Source organism: Temnothorax nylanderi, unplaced genomic scaffold, assembly GCF_030848795.1.
Source record: "Temnothorax nylanderi isolate EJ_2023f unplaced genomic scaffold, tnyl_v1.0 TNYL_tig0040_pilon, whole genome shotgun sequence".
In the NCBI taxonomy this organism is placed as follows: Eukaryota; Metazoa; Arthropoda; class Insecta; order Hymenoptera; family Formicidae; genus Temnothorax; species Temnothorax nylanderi.
Genome location: NW_027249102.1, coordinates 568137 through 584247, shown reverse-complemented (window position 1 = coordinate 584247; position 16111 = coordinate 568137). Strand labels below are relative to the sequence as shown.

Genomic DNA, 16111 nt, shown 5'->3' with positions numbered 1-16111 from the left:
TCTTGGGTCCCGCAGAGCTCCATTACACACACGCAGGCAGCAGGCAGGTATACGTGTATCCATCAAGTCTGTACGGCAGCGTGAGTGAGATGTTGGCTATGCGAAATCAATGCATTTGATACGTGTCACCGTATCGCCACATCGATATGCATATATACTAGCTGTAGAATACACGGCTGGGTCTACTGCACGCACGCATTCATATTTCACGCGTGCCCGAATATCGAGCATATCCGACGTCATTGCTCCGACCGGCTGAGAAAGCAAAGAGATATTTTGTTTTTCTTTCCTTAAAAAAAAACCGTTCGATTTGATCGCTTTTGGAAGGTTATTTTCGACGTTAATCTCTAAGAGATAATTTTCGAAAATTCGAGTCGGAATGATCTCCCAAACCGTGAGTTCACAATAATTTGTGGATGCGAGGCGAATGACCGAAATTCTCTCATGACAGAAAATACTTTAAGTATAACCAGAAACTTTGTGAAACGCTGAGTAAATATTAATGAACATGATTTATTACAGATCAATGTCAGGAAGAGAAAAATAACGCCATAAGTTTTTTAAATATCTCGATAAAATGCAGCTTTAATTTTTTACTTGCTTGATAATATTAATCCAAATTTAGACTAAATAGAATTTAAAAAATCAACTTTTATGACATAAGTTCTTTTTATGAAAAGTTATAGTATCACGTTAATAATTTTCTAAGGATTGCGTATGTATAATTATTTTCAAAGACTCGTAGCTTCGAAGAGCGCACGTATAGTTGCCGACGTGCGCACAATATTCGTAGCATAAGGAAAATGCCCGATAATGGGATTACATATAGGGAAAGGATTAGCGAAATCCCTCGAATGCAAAAGCTCAGTCTATAATCTGTACAACATACCGGTATCTTCGACGCAAATCACGAGCGAGAGAACGAGTATATCGTACATAGAGATACCATCGATGTAATCGCTCGATTGGTATATGTTTTTTAAAAACTTCGATTTCATACGAAAAAATAATTGTCCTTTATTTCTTATTAAAAATATAACATTGATATTTCTTTTTACTGTTGTCAAGTACCGATTCATTATCCCGATACGGCAATTATAAGCGCAAACTTTTATCTAGCGGGAAATATATGCTGATATAATACGCGAGGGAACCATTATTATCTTTTTCCTTTTTCTTCTTGTACCTTTTTTCCTCTATCTATTGAATAATGCTATCTATTCGCAGGTATATCTGCCCAATCGAGGAGTTATATCTCCACAGTACAAACATAATGTGAACAATTAATGCGAAGGGCGTGGTATATTATCATAGTCAGATTATAACGAAGCAAATGCAGATGATTAAAAAAACATATTTAAATTAAGCGCTGTTATATATATATTACTCGTGTATCTGTATCTCGCAGGATCTCAGAAAATTTAATCTTCGAAATACACATACGTATGACTAACACGCAAATGCACACCACCTGATCTATCCTATATATTGTGTTAATGACCTTTTTCGTTTTGTATTACAGATACGCGTTAACGTCACAGAGGAAGGACGATACGTGGAAAAATTACGTAAGTATACAGACATATACACGCGTGTATACATAATATGTGCCTGCCAATTAGCTAATAACTGATAACGGATATAGTCGAATAACGTTACTCATCTGTATCATAGATCTGGTGGTCTTTGTAGCATAGATCATCTTTTCACCTTCTCTCGCTTCTTTGAGAGAGGAAGACTACGTCTCTATACACATATACAGTATACACATATACACATATACACATGTATACATATATACACACGCGTGCACAAAATCTTCGACAAAGAAAATTCTTTCCACGCTTATATCACGAAATCGTATACTGACGAATACGCGTAGAAATAAAATAATTTGACATAAGTAACATATATAAAATAAAACGTTTGCGAAACATTTATTCTCATCTTTAGTAAGATAGATATTATTTTTAGTAAAAATAAAAAATTGGTTAATATCTAATTGCTAAAGAAGATTGAAAAACTCAGCCCATCAAATGCGTACTACACGATCGAATTTTTTTTCAGGATCGCTATTTCATATAAGGAATAAAACTTGCAATTAGAACTGTCAGTTTTAAAGTAATATAATAATTCTGTTTCGAAATATTTGCATAAAAGTTACTGCCTTACAATAGATTATTCAAGATACTTAATTTATTTTGGCTTTTTCTACCGCTGTAATTGGAGATTCATATTGAATAATTTATAACCATTTATTTATAGATACGCTATTTACTATTTCAAAAATACTGTATTAATTTCACCCGAATATTAATGAATATATTGACCAGACTCCGACTTGGAACGGATTATATATTAGCATTATCCTCTCACATTCCTGGAATACCTTGATGACAAGACTTTTTCACATGCTCTCGTCTTGATTCCTCCTTTTCGAATGCCCGTACGCGCACAATTAGTCCGGTTCTCGAAGAGACATGCACTCGCACGCGCAGCATTTAACCGTCTTCGTTACACGCGTCGGCCAACTTTATGACGTTGTCCGTGTAACTGCCGTGTTTACGATTTTATTGAACCCGCTCCCGCCGGTGTGTATCGCCTGGTATGGAACGCGCCTCTCGTGTGAAAAGGAAAACTTTATCGGACGATGAATTCTTGCGTTTTAAAATGCAGTTCTGAGAGTAATAAGACTGAACATTGAAACAAATAAGCGAATAATCAAACTCGATTTTTAAGGATCAATATAAAGTAAAAGAGATTATTATTATTATTAATTATTAATTATTAATTATTAATTATTCGAAAAACCTGAACGCATGATAATATAAATCTTTATAAATGGCTCACGCATAAATAAATTAATTCTTAAATAAATTCTTGAATCAACTATAATTATATTAGTAATCGTATGAGCCTCTTTGTATTTTAATCCAAAATTGTTTTTAACATATAACAAAAAATAACTTTCTTAAGAGAGTTAACTCTTCATCCTCGAAATATTTTTATCATCATATTATAAGTTATTACTCTATTTTACATAAAAAAAATTACGCTACAAAGTTCAGGAGCAAATAAAAAATAAAAACCCTTAAAAAAAAGTTTAACTTAACAAGTGCACAAATTTTAGTATTTTAAACCTGATTAATTTTATGCCTTTGAAGATAGCCCTCCTGGTTTCAATCAATAGGCTTATCATTATTTATTTAGGAAATATAAGCTGGGAACAGATAATAGTGTACAGAAGATTAACGTTCGGGGTAGATAAGAGTCGTATGCAAAGTAAACATTCTATTCCGTGTGAAGTTATACCTATGTCCCAGTGCTTGTGCGTAAAGAGTTAATCTTGCGTCACATACATACAATATATAAGCATTATTATATATTATATTATATATAAGAAAATAAATATATATTAATTTATATAAATAAGGTTTTATATATTAATTTATATAAATAAGATTTTAGATGTTAGGAATATATTCACGAATTATAATAAATACATTTAAAAAAATGAAAAAGATTGCCGATAGGAGTTTTTACGTCACTTGAGAACTGAAACAAATTATCGATTTAAAATGTGAATGTAAAATCTTCTATCTGTCAGATAATCGCCCGCGACTCAAGATTAATAGATCTCATCAGTTTCTTCACGTAACAATGCAATCACATAAGTTCCCTCGCCCTATGTTGCCACGTAGACGACAATCGAATACAGTGGGTTAATAAATGCGGTTGGGGTGGAAGTAGCCAACGATTCCAGGGAAAGTATTCTCAATCGCTCCATTACTCCGTCAGACGGATGAGTTTCGGCTCGTTTTCTCGTCGTCGGCATGAACCGAAAGACAGTCAATGGCGGCACGGAGGGTTAAAGGAGAATGCGGACTCCCGGACTCCGATTCGACAATGGGCTACCTACGGTCCCCCTACACCCCCACTAGCTCTTTCTCTCCCTTTCTTTCGTCCCTTTTCGAGCATACTCGGAATCTCGACCGGACCAGCTGCCCTAATGCTGCGGAACTGACTGTAACGCGCCGGCAATTGTCATGGTCTTGTGAACTGTAAAGCGCGTTGGGGAACACGCCACGAGCGATTCTGTCCTGGTTTACGTTGCATCCTCGACTGTTGACGTTTGCCACCGGGCCTGGTGTTGTCCGAAATCTCCGGCACGAATCGTTTACACCGAGATAGAAATGGGATAAAATAGGCATACGATCACCGAGGGAAGGACCGTGACACGGATTTGGTTGTTCGGTTAATTAGGCAACAATGGTAAATTATGGGAGGACAAATCCACAGGGTTCATAATGCTGCATGCTATATATATACAGCACAGACTTAATATATCAGTTTTTACGAAATAATTTCGAAAAATGCCAATATGATATACAAAATATATATTTTAATAAGACATTATATTTTTGCAAAACTTACATCGCCTATATTATCCATTTTTGTTTCCTATAAACTATTGAGACTTATTCAATTTTTTAATTTATGGTAAATATATGAACGTGTCTGTTTTTCAAATTATTCTGTACATATTATTAGAATACGATACTTAATAGAAGAGATGTCAAACCATAATTGATCATAATATCCAGAATATGGTTCATTTAAATTTTGACGTTTTTTTGGTGCCACAAAAATCATTTTTCTACGTCTTTACTCGCTATTCACGGATTTTCCTTTCAAATAATTTGTCTCTGTCTGTTCGCCTCCCGTCTAAAGTTAACCCAGTGTAGAATCTGAATTCCTAAAGGACTCAAGTTTCCCGTGATTCAGTTCGTAAGCCCTGGCGGCTGTGGTTATCGAGGCGTTATCGGCCGTGCGAAACGACACCACAAATTCTACGCGACGTTTCAGGGTGCGTTTCGAGCCGCGCCGTTGAATTAAAGCGTCATCGCGGTGCCGCGCCGTGTCACGGGGTACAACTGCGAACGACCCTTCGGAGAACAAACTCCCATCCAGTATTTATGGACTTTTGGGATTAGCGAGGACGAAGAAGGGAGGCAACTCTCTGCGCATCTCTCTTTTATAAATTCGCTTTCGAAACACCTCGACGACGAGAAAGGAGAGGCAACCCGCCCTCCTTCCGCGATGTAGATCGCGATTCGCGTTGTTTATACGATGCTGTCGCATAGGGGATGCTCTTTTGTCCGCGGTCGATTCTCACCAGGAGATACCGTCGAATGAATTTCAGGGGTGGCGGAGCGATATACATGTCATGCCCGGCTGCGGTTCTGAACACTTTACGAGTTCTTCTTGCCTCCCGCGATTCCAGAGACTGCGAATGCGAATCGCGGTAATCGTAAAACCACTCGATACAATCTTCAATGCGATTTAACTTTGATCGATTCAACGTAGACGAACACAAAATTAGTTATGCAGTATCTATATAACGTCTTTATGCCAGTGTTTTTGTATATCTCGAAAATTGCAATTCTATAACTTAAGAATGAAAGTTATCGATATTGAACATAATTAGACTAATGAAGTTTTTCAAAAACAAAAATAGTAGAAAAACGATTGTAGAAAATTTAATTTTGACATAACAAAAAGAGAATACAAAGATAGCGTTTCAAAAAAGACAAAATGTAAACAAATGTACAAAAAATGCTATGAGAATTAAACACTATATATCGAGTTTCACAAATCTTCTTATGTACGTGTATATATATAATTTTAAATTATATTCAATTAAACAAATTCTTTATTAAAATATCTTTATTAAATTAAATTTTAACTTTTCTCGCTGTATTGAATAAATCTCATATTATTCTTTGTCAGGTATGCTTATACAAATTATATTAGGGAGAAATAATAACAGAGAATCGACTATAATGTTGAGATTTGCATTGTCTAAAAATTTAATAGCTATAGAAACGTGAAATATAATCACGAGGAGTCATTGGTCCGCCGCGATACGTTTGTCTCGCAATGCGAAGCGTATAATACGATCATAAAGTTATTAACGTGCATATTACATGCGTGCATTCATGCAGCGTATCAGGTTTGCAATAGAACGAGAATTCGCCGTTCAATACAGTTTTCTTTTCAAATAGCAAATAGTACAACATAAATTATCTATTACTATACATATCTAATAAAAGATCGTGCCGATTCTTAGAAAAAATATATAGCAACAAAAACAAGATTTTTTGATAGAAGATATTCTTTCCCTCTTTAATTTTAATGATAGATCCTTATTTATTCAACTACAGGTTGCTTTTTTAACAAAAATGTTTACACTGAGAAAAAAATGTTCTGGATTTTAGTAAATATTAGTTTGCATACAACTGTGACTCCATTTATTAAAATAAAGAAAATTTTCCTTTTTATTAGTATATTTTTTCCCTAGTGAATATATCACATATACTAATAAAAAGGAAAATTTTCTTTATTTTAGTAAATAGAGTCACAGTTGTATGCAAACTAATATTTACTAAAATCCAGAACATTTTTTTTCAGTGTAGATATTAATATGTTTCGAATAATTAGTAATCGAAAATAAAACGGGTTTTACGAGTTCTGAGTAGATGACAATAAAATTATTTAATAAAGACTTGTATAATAAAATTTATTGATAAGATTTACTGAATATAAATGATAGAAATAAATAAATATCTGATCCTAATATGCAAACCGATATATTTTCCAATTATTTGGATCGTGTCTTTATATTTTTCTTTTGTATACGATATATTTTATTCTTATATTTAAAATTATCTTTAATGTGTCTTGGTCCTCTATAATTCTAAATCCATTCATTAATGGATACCATAATAATGGTTAAACTATTGTTTTCTTTTTTGTTAAAAGAGCAAAGATAGAATTAACTTCCGTTAATTCATTCAAAAGGTTAGATAAGTGAATATGAGAAAAGCGCGCGAAGGTGAAGTGTAGTCCACGTCAACAGAAACTTCCCGATGTTTTCTGCAGTTTTCGAGACAGACGTGCGTTTAAATGCGAGGGAGTTTGCGACCTCTCTCTTGGATTGTTTTCCTTCGTCGTGGATAATTTCCCGTCTGCCACTTGCACCTCGCGCAGTAATTTATTGTAAACGCGAAGGCGGACGCGCCGGTTTAAACGATTTTCCTGATATGGCAGCGAACGGACGGATGAAAAGACACGGAAACGCCTTCCATCGCCACGTTAACGATTCATTACGGAAGTGTAAATTAGCAGAAATCGTATCTCGCTCGTTGCTATTGCTCATCGCCGGAAACATGCGATCATCGCTAAAGAAACGTTAAATTCTTAATATTGATATATATCTTAAAGACGATTCACTTAAAACTGTTTGAGCGATTCACAAATTTTTTAAACCAGGTTTTCATTAAGAACGTTGAAAAGTTACGAGTTTATTTAGTGATGTCTGCATTTTGTTGTCATGTTTTGCCAAATGGATGAATCCATTCAGATAGATCAAAATAACTGATACGAATGTACATGGCATAAAGTTTTTTTTCATAAAATTAGCAGTTTTTATTTTAAAATTTTCGTTTCAATAAAAATCGATTTGTTTTACGCAAATTTAATTATGTCATATTTTTATTCTATTTTTTCCGATATTTGACTCTTTTAGTTACAAAAAAAGTCAGGAATTGGACGTTTTTAAAAATTAAGCATATTTAATGTCAAATATCAGAAAAATAGGATAAAAAAATGTGATTATTCTAAATAAGGAAACTTATAACCAGATATTTTCTTTACTGTCAAATAAGATTTTATTTTCAACAGTCACAACGCTTAATTTCCAAAAACTTCCAATTCCTGATTTTTTGTAACTAAAAAAGTCAAATATCGGAAAAATAGGACCAAAATGTGACATAAGTAAATTTTCGTAAAACAAATCGATTTTAATTTAAACAAGATTTTTAAAATATAGAAAAGAACTGCTAATTTTACGACAAAAACTTCGTACCATCATATCAGTTATTTATTTTAAGCTGTCTAAATGGATTCATCCATTTAGCAAATCATGACAATAAAAATCAGGCATCACTGAATAAACTTATCCTTTCATTCCGCTTGTTGTGTGGATTTCGGTATTTTTTAAACGCGTATGCATTAATAATTTCAGCAATAATGTTGGGAACAATAAAAACTTGTGAATGCATAACTATTATTTTGTCAAATAAAATGTGTCCGTATGAGAGGCAAATATTTTTCCAATGAAAACAATACTTAATTTCTCACTCATACGTGATTGATGAAATACGATACCGTTGTTTTATACTTGTAAACAATATTGAAAAGCAATAGTTATAAATAATAGATAAGCCAGATAAACAAGTAACATGTACACATAGTACACGTCGGTTAAAAAATATTTCATAAAAAAGATTTTTAGCATAAATTCATTCATTCAGATTTCATACTTTTATTATTCTTGTTATAAACTTCCATTTTTCGTTCATATCTGTATAAGTTTCAATATCATTGAGTTCGTTGTGTTATTGATTTTATATATTTTGTTAAAAGTAGCAAATACACACGATAAGAGAAAAGCTATTTAAAAGCATAAAAAGATTATAAAGTATTTAAAGAACACTAAAGAACAGGCGAGAGAATAGATTATACGAAAAACATCTTGAAAATATAAAATGATATAAATATACTAAGAGCATTTTTCATATCATACTTTTCGAAATATTCTTTCTCAATAAATAAATGAATATTATATTGATATAATTTCAACGCAATTTTCGCTTATCTTGTATCATCATCAGTTAAGTATCTTATATCGTCTGGCAATTAATTTATAATTAATAAAGGTACTTACCTAGAAGATGTTGACACAAATGCTGGAAGAATGCAGAACGATATACGGGGCGGAAGTTGACGTCGACTCGAAGTTATTGTCCTTGTAACGGTGTGGCCTTGTAACTCACTGCAAAACACAAACAACGTTAGTTTCCTCGTGCGTGCGTAGCGATATCGGGGGTTAATGGATAAGAACACTTTACATCATCTCGCGAGATCGCGAGCCGGAGAAAGCAAATTCGCCGAGCGAAAGCGTCCGTTTGACACGAATTGCGCGCGAAGTCACGAATTCGAAACGTTGTAAATCGCGCACGGTGATATCGGATGCATGCGAACGCGAATCGCGACTATTACTCTGCCCGGAGAGTGAGATATCGATAAACTATGAATTCAGCCGTTCCGCTGTGAACGATATTCCGAACTTGGCGGTATTGTGCAATTTCTAACTTCGTGTCGCAACTTCCGAATAAGCTATCTTTTTTAAGTTTCAATAGCCGTTAACGCTACGAGCCATTTTGAGCCGCCGCGCTGGTTAATATCGCGTAGTTATTAGTTGACTCTCGACGTTCGATAGACGCTATATTGTCTCAGGCTAATGCGGAACTTTTGTGCTCAAGCCATTCAGAAGAGCGAGCGAAAAGGTATTACATGATCTCTCAATACGTACAGATTCCTGTATATTCTCGTCCGAAGAATCCATGTACCGTTCGCGCATATCGTCAACAAATCACCGTTAACGTCCGATAACCGGCGTTTCCTTCTCATTCAAGATGGGCCGTCGCCGCGCCGCGCCGCCGCGCCGCGCGACTCCGGACTCCGGATCGTCAGACAACTTCGATCGCGTCGCCGCGCATCGTCGCGAGGTACCTCTCGCTACCTGCGATACGAAGTTAGCCGCGCGAGAATAACGCGATCGCGAGCGGCGATACAACATTCGAAGTCGGGCGCGACGAAAATTCCACGTTAACGCGTTTACACGACCGCTAGAAGGAAGAAGGAAGACACCGCGGCGGCATCGCGCGAACGCGAAGAGAGGAGCATCTTTAACCGACTCGTAGGTGGACGCGGAGCGCGGGGCGCGGCGGCGGCGGCGGCGGCGGCGGCGGCGGCGGCGGCGGCGGCGGCTGACTCGAAAACCGTTCGGTTCGGCCGCTTCGGCGTATACGCGAGGGACGAGGGAAGCCGAGCGCGCCCGAGCGACCTCGTCCTCGCGGCGGTGGGGGGGGGAGTCGCCACCGCCGCCCGCCGCCGCCGCCGCCGCACTCCGCTCGTCGCTCGGCTCGGCGGGTGTGGTGGGGAGAGACGCTCTCTCGTCCCCTGCGCTCGCTCAGTCGCTCCGTCGCCGCCGAAGGGAATGTGTCGCCGCGCGTTGCCGTTCCCCTCGTAGCCGCGCCGCGACGGGTTGTCAACTCGCGCTGCTCTCGTTACCCTCTCACCGTCGTCGTCGTTGCGTCGCCACTCGCCGCCGTCCACCCTCGCCGCGATCCTATACCCGTCATGGAGACTCGTAACTCCCGTGCGACACGGTGAAGCGCGACGGTGCGCTTTATCGCGCGGCCAACTTCAGTGTGTTCCGCGCGAGTGATACGAAAGCGTCTTTTCGGTCTCGATCGCGCGACTTCGCCGATTCGGTATGCGTAACTGTGATCGCCCCGGGATCTGACTCGTTCCCCAGGATCTACTCGAGGAAATCCCCTCGGAGAACACGGATAACCGACGGTGGAGAACTCGAGGGAGGCCGCCGCGCCGCGCAGCCGAAGGATCGCGTCAGCCGTCGGCAAGACGCGTGCCTCGGCCGAGATCGGCTGCTCGATCAGCGATCCCGCCCGCCCAGGATCGTGTTTCCCGGAATTCCCGGAAGCTCCGAGATTGGGATGTAACGAGGCCTCGGACCTCGCTAGTGTGTATCGTGTGACAGTGAGAACGGTGAACAACTGTTCTGGTTTTGTTCTTCGGTTTCCCGCTTTCTGTGCGATGTGCCACGGTCCCACCGGTCGCCGCATCCTCTGTCTCGTAAGTACCGTAAAGAAAAACGGCTTCTCGAGATCGACGGTTTGTACCTCCGCGCTCTCGTCCTCCCCCCCCCCCCCCTCGAAAACGACCGTCGCTTCGTGAATTCGACATCGGTGTGCCGTCGTGTCGATCGATACCGATCGGGGATCCGAATCGAGCTTCTCCGACTTGGAGCGACGGCAACGGAATGCGACGCGATTCGAAGCGTCGGAACGAGGCGCGTGTGCTCGCGCGCGCACGCGAGATATATATTTTCCCCCCCGCGGTTCTGTGAACTTGTGATGAACGTGAAAGTGGAAAGCGCTGTCCGAAATCGGAGTGCGTCGGTCGGAAATTGGCCCGTTGACGTGCACTTGTTCGGCGCGTTCGTTACGGAGCGACGACTCTCCGATTCTCGAACGTTGCGCCGCGGTCACGTCCGCGTCGCTCTCGATCGCGGAAGTACAACCGTCCGATTTTTGATTTTTTTTTCCAGTGTGCTCGCTCTCCTCGATCTCGCGGTGTGGAAGGTACGGCGTATCCTCGCCGCGCCGGTGTAATTTCGCCAGTGACGCCGGCCTGTGTTTTCTTGAAATTTTTTCCAAGCGATTCGAACGTCGAAATGGTGCGGGCAGAATCGCGCGTTGATGGAAAATCAAGGATTTGCATTCGCTACGATTGTGTCGTGCCGAGTTCTCTCGCACCGCCTGGTTTTTTGCAGCCGTTACTTGTTGACGTGTTTGCCCTGTGTCTCTATTAGTGAAATGCGCTATGAGCGCGCGACGTAAACACGAGTGAAGGAATTATCGTTATTTATACGTATTTAGGTACATACGCCGACGACGAATTTCACGCTTCCTCGCGAGAATCGATGCGCGACGATTGTGTGCGCGGAGAAATTTGGCCTCGGTGAAAACTCGCGATAACAGACGCGTGCGTGCGCGATTTAATTGTTTAATATCTGCGATGAAAATACGGAGGACTTTAAACAAATTTCGCGCGCATTCCCCGTGCCGGGGAATCAAATTTCTCGAAACGCGATTGCGCGCTTTTAATGCTTTTTTACTTCGTTCTCCTTCGACGTCGAAAATCTCGTTTTCGAATTTTCATTCGCAGTTAGCTCAAACTGTCGGACGAGCATGACGGTGAATTATATTTCGGGTTACGTGTGTGTCGATACGAGCTCACCGATATATATTCGAAGCGGATAAAAACGGGGAAGAACGGAAAAACAAACGACGTCTGCTGCTGATCGGTCGCGTGCGGTGTGTAAATTTGCGGCGAACGTGCAAATTCGTCGAAAATCGCGAAAATCGATCGTTGATTTTATGCGTCTTTTTGTGCGCGTGCGACAAAAGGGTGTGCTCGTCCGTTTCAAAATACGTGAAAGATTTGGATAACGACAGGTGTTGGTGTGCAAGCCGCGTGTGGAAAACCTTAAATACGCGTGTGCTTCTCGATTCTTCGGGCGGTGCGAAGAGGGCACGTATTATGGAACTTTTCGGGGAATGGATTCCCCCCATCAGAATTATTCCGTTTTCCTCTGAAATACAATAGAAATCTAGGAAAGAACTGAATAATTCCGATCGGAATCCATTTCAAAAAGTTCCGTGATAAGTGTCCAGGACCGACAATTCTATGGTGTCTTTTAAATACGTGCGTTAATTTGCTCCGCGTGAATAAAATCCGACTAACGCGACAGACACGACAATCCGAAAATGTAGAAAAATTGAAATGTCTTAGTTGTCTGGCGGCCGGCGGAAACTCTGTAAACGATAGGGCTGTCGTTTTTTTTTTATCATATCTTGCACACGCGCGAGTTCTAAATATGCGTCAACAAACCCGCGCGCCGCGTTTCAAATATACGCGTAGAAAATACAAAGTGGAATGACTTTAAACAACGGTCGGTCGGAATCGAACAGAAAATATTTAAAAACGTGCGAAGCTTTAAATCGGGATCGTGGAAATGCCGCATCGTCGATTTTTATCATATTTTTGTACGTGGACTACAAATGTCGTATGCGTCACTGATTCCGCGCATTACATTCATATATTTCACCTGCGCCGCACGTAGAAGTTTATATAACGACGGATGCAATTATCAGAATAACTAAGTTTTTCAAAAATTCATCAAATCGCGAGAATGCTGTCGAATGCTATCGCTGTCCTTTTTTTTCCGCGAAAAGTACAAACACGCTCGTCTGTTTTAACGTGCGACGTGCATGCATAGTTTAGATAACGGTGAATGTAATAACTGTAATAAGGACGGAAAATGTGGAGAACGGCGAATTCTAAAATTCATGGGATCGCGAAAACGTGATCGGTGACTGTATCGTTCTTTTCCGTGAACATATGCCATATGCCATATGCCATATGCCTGCTTCGACTTGTCTGTAAAAATGTAAAGGGCTTGCATTTTTCAATTCGCCAGATCGTAAAAATATGATTGTCGATTTCTATATGCGGACAATATGCATCGACGAAATCGCGTTAAATTTGCGCATTTTAAGGTTAAATTTGCGCATATAAACGTTTAAAAGTACATTTTGAATGTAACATATCGTGGGGATATATTCTAGGGGATAGTCTGTTTTAGTATTCTCGTTTCAAAAAGAACTTCGATAATCCTATGATAACAATAAGAAATTGGACAAATATTTTCGGATACGTATGAAAGATTTTGATAGCAATTAGTGACAAACATAGAAAGGAGAGAATTCTTAAGCATACAATCTTCAAACGTTTTAAATGTCTTATTAGCAATTTGTGTGTGAAAAATTAAATACGATCGATATAATACTCAAAAGTTATGAGAAAAGTGGATTTAATATTCCGTTAATATAATAAATAATTATTTGTTCAAAGAGTTTAAAGATGAATATAATAACGATTATTCAAATTCGGTGATAAATTTGTGAATAACCTGCAATAAACAAGTACGGAAATAAACTCTAAAAATGCTATTTTGTTTGTTGTGAAAGTGTGGTTATCGATTGTTTTTTGTGTTGCTAGAAAAACTTGGCGAGTGATGAGTGCCATGCTAACATGTCGTGGAACATTGTGATGTGCCAAGTATGGCAGAAAATTGTGTGCGATACGCGTACGATGTTTTTGCTAAAAGTGGCGATCTAAATTCTAATATATTTGCGTTTTCATTCTTAACGAAGAAGATGAAAAAACTCGATTTAAAAATGATAATGCAATCCTTGATTTTCCATCAGTGATTTCTTCTCAAATTTACAATGCAAAATCGAAATCAATTCTAATCCGAGTGTGCTACTACGAGAACTTGCTAGGTTTACTTTTCACGCGGGAATAAATCCGCGCTCCGTTTTCGCAACGTTTGTGACAGAGGGAAATCTCGGTAACTGCGCGGAAATGCGGCCTTTGATTTTCAATCAGTAACTCCTCGCATCGAAATTTGATTTGTGTCCAATGAAAATAGAAGGGAAATGTCAATTCGAGGAAAGCGAGTAATCACGAGTACGCTATTCTCGATTCTTGGCGATTGATTTTACTTATTCGGATCTCATTTTACGGTATCGCGATTTACCGGAGTGTATTATCGCGCGATGACAGTTTCATGTTATAACTTGCTATTAGCTATGATACGCGCAATTAAGAAAAAAGTGCGTATCATTCGCAAGTGTATAATTAATAATGCGGTGCATGTCACCGCCTTGTTAACAATGGTATAGAACACACGAAAGTATCACATCATTCTCTTCAAGGATTATCAAAGTACATATTACTACGTGACTTTGTTCAAAACATGACAGGTTACTTTATTCATACTTATGACTCACTTGTGTCTCACAATTAGCGTATATCGAGTATTTTTCTGCATCGAAGCGTAATTACATTTCTACAAATATAATTACAGAGTTTTAAGGATACTCCAAGGTACTTCGTATCTCGGTTAGAAGGACTTTTTCATATCGTCACAAACTTATCTCAAGTTGAAAAAGATGCGCAGTAGTATAGACACGGTAAACGAAACTTGCGTATTTCGGGGTTTAATTGCGACTACCGGACTGCTCTGAATTTCTAAGGATAATTTGTGACACGACACAACCGTCGCGATGTCGTGTCATTAAGCTAAAGATTACCGGGAGCGACGGAAGGCTCGCTTTGACGTGTCCCGCGGGAAGACCTCCTGTTTGGTCTCGTTTTACAAGTCAATGCTCAAAGCGCGCGTGGACGTTGCTTCGAGAATACAAACTAGTCTGTTTACATGAAAGTCCGCGCGCGCACGGCCATCGGCTAGGCCGCTTCTGTAAGTAATTTCTCGTTTGCAGCTTGTTGGCTCGCCGTTTCGATAATGCGATGTCACAAAAAGTGTTGATGGTGAAAAAAGAAAGTTTAAGCAAGTTGTGTAGAAATTTTAATAGCAGATGAATATAACGCAGGTATGTAATGAAGTTTGTAACACTAACCACAAGCATCATATTTTCTTGTAGGATATTTTGATTTTTTTGGATGTTTATCTCTCATGGAACTTTCAGTACCTATATTTTATTGTGTGATGTGACTTGAGCGACATTAAAAATGTCTATTTTTCATCTGGTCCGCGAGAAGAGTCCGTGTTTCTCTTGCAATAGAATCTTTATACAATACAAGAAACGTATACTGTGTGTGCGTGTGTGTGTGTGTTTGAAATTGAGTAGACAGCGTTTTCTCATTCCGCTGAAACTGTCATCCTCTTTTCTTGAAATACAATCCTTTCCGCTTAAAAATAAAAGTGAAAGAGGAGACCGGAGACCATTTATCGCGAGGTCTATTTGATTCTAAACGTATTCCGGCGTCAGAAAATGTCCATTTCCCCGTCCATTTCGGAGTTCAGGACCTCTCTCCTCGAATGCAGTACGGGAACAATGTAAACGTACCTGCGCAAATCTAGGCGCGATTAGGGAAATTGTAAGCGTATATATCCTCGCTTCATTTCGCAATGGGAAACGCGACGGATGAAATCTGGTTTGTGTTGCGGAAATCCACATTCGGTACGATGTTACATATAGTTCGGTCGTGTGCGCGGTAGATCAACGTTGAACTTCGCTGCCGAAACTTAAGGGAACATCGCGAGCACCGCGAGCGCGTGGAATAAGTTACTGCCGCCGTAGCGGAACTTCGGCATGAAGTTCCTTTGAAATTTAGGTGCTGGCGTCCGTGATAGAGAAGTCAGTTCGAGGGGAGCGCCTGTGGATGATTCATTTATATCAATATTAGGTGGGCGCGGAGCGATTAGGACTCGTCCCGTTGCGTCGGTATCGTCCGTCGCGCACGCAATGCACGCACTCCACGCTTGCGTAACACTTTGCGGCTTGTCGCGTCATTCAGGCACCGATCGCAT

The 16111-nt window shown here is 39.6% G+C and overlaps 1 protein-coding gene and 1 long non-coding RNA gene across 10 annotated transcripts in view; one reads left to right on the top strand and one right to left on the bottom strand.

Annotated features, from left to right (window-relative positions):
• Nucleotides 1-9758, bottom strand: part of LOC139771480 (uncharacterized) — a 41233-nt gene extending 31475 nt beyond the window's left edge. The window contains exons 1-2 of the long non-coding RNA XR_011717915.1: nucleotides 9437-9758; nucleotides 8789-8896 (exon numbers count right to left, since the gene is read on the bottom strand). This is a non-coding gene — a long non-coding RNA (uncharacterized lncRNA). The remainder of the gene's footprint in view (nucleotides 1-8788; nucleotides 8897-9436) is intronic.
• Nucleotides 1-16111, top strand: part of LOC139771477 (latrophilin Cirl) — a 447191-nt gene that overhangs the window by 96055 nt on the left and 335025 nt on the right. For 6 of the 9 annotated variants that reach the window (XM_071704288.1, XM_071704287.1, XM_071704286.1 and 3 more), the window contains exon 1: nucleotides 10115-10782. The gene's annotated coding sequence lies outside the window, so the exon portion shown is untranslated. Of the gene's footprint in view, nucleotides 1-1522; nucleotides 1569-10114; nucleotides 10783-16111 lie in introns of those variants that run through there. The other 3 variants (XM_071704284.1, XM_071704285.1, XM_071704290.1) reach the window with 1 other exon arrangement.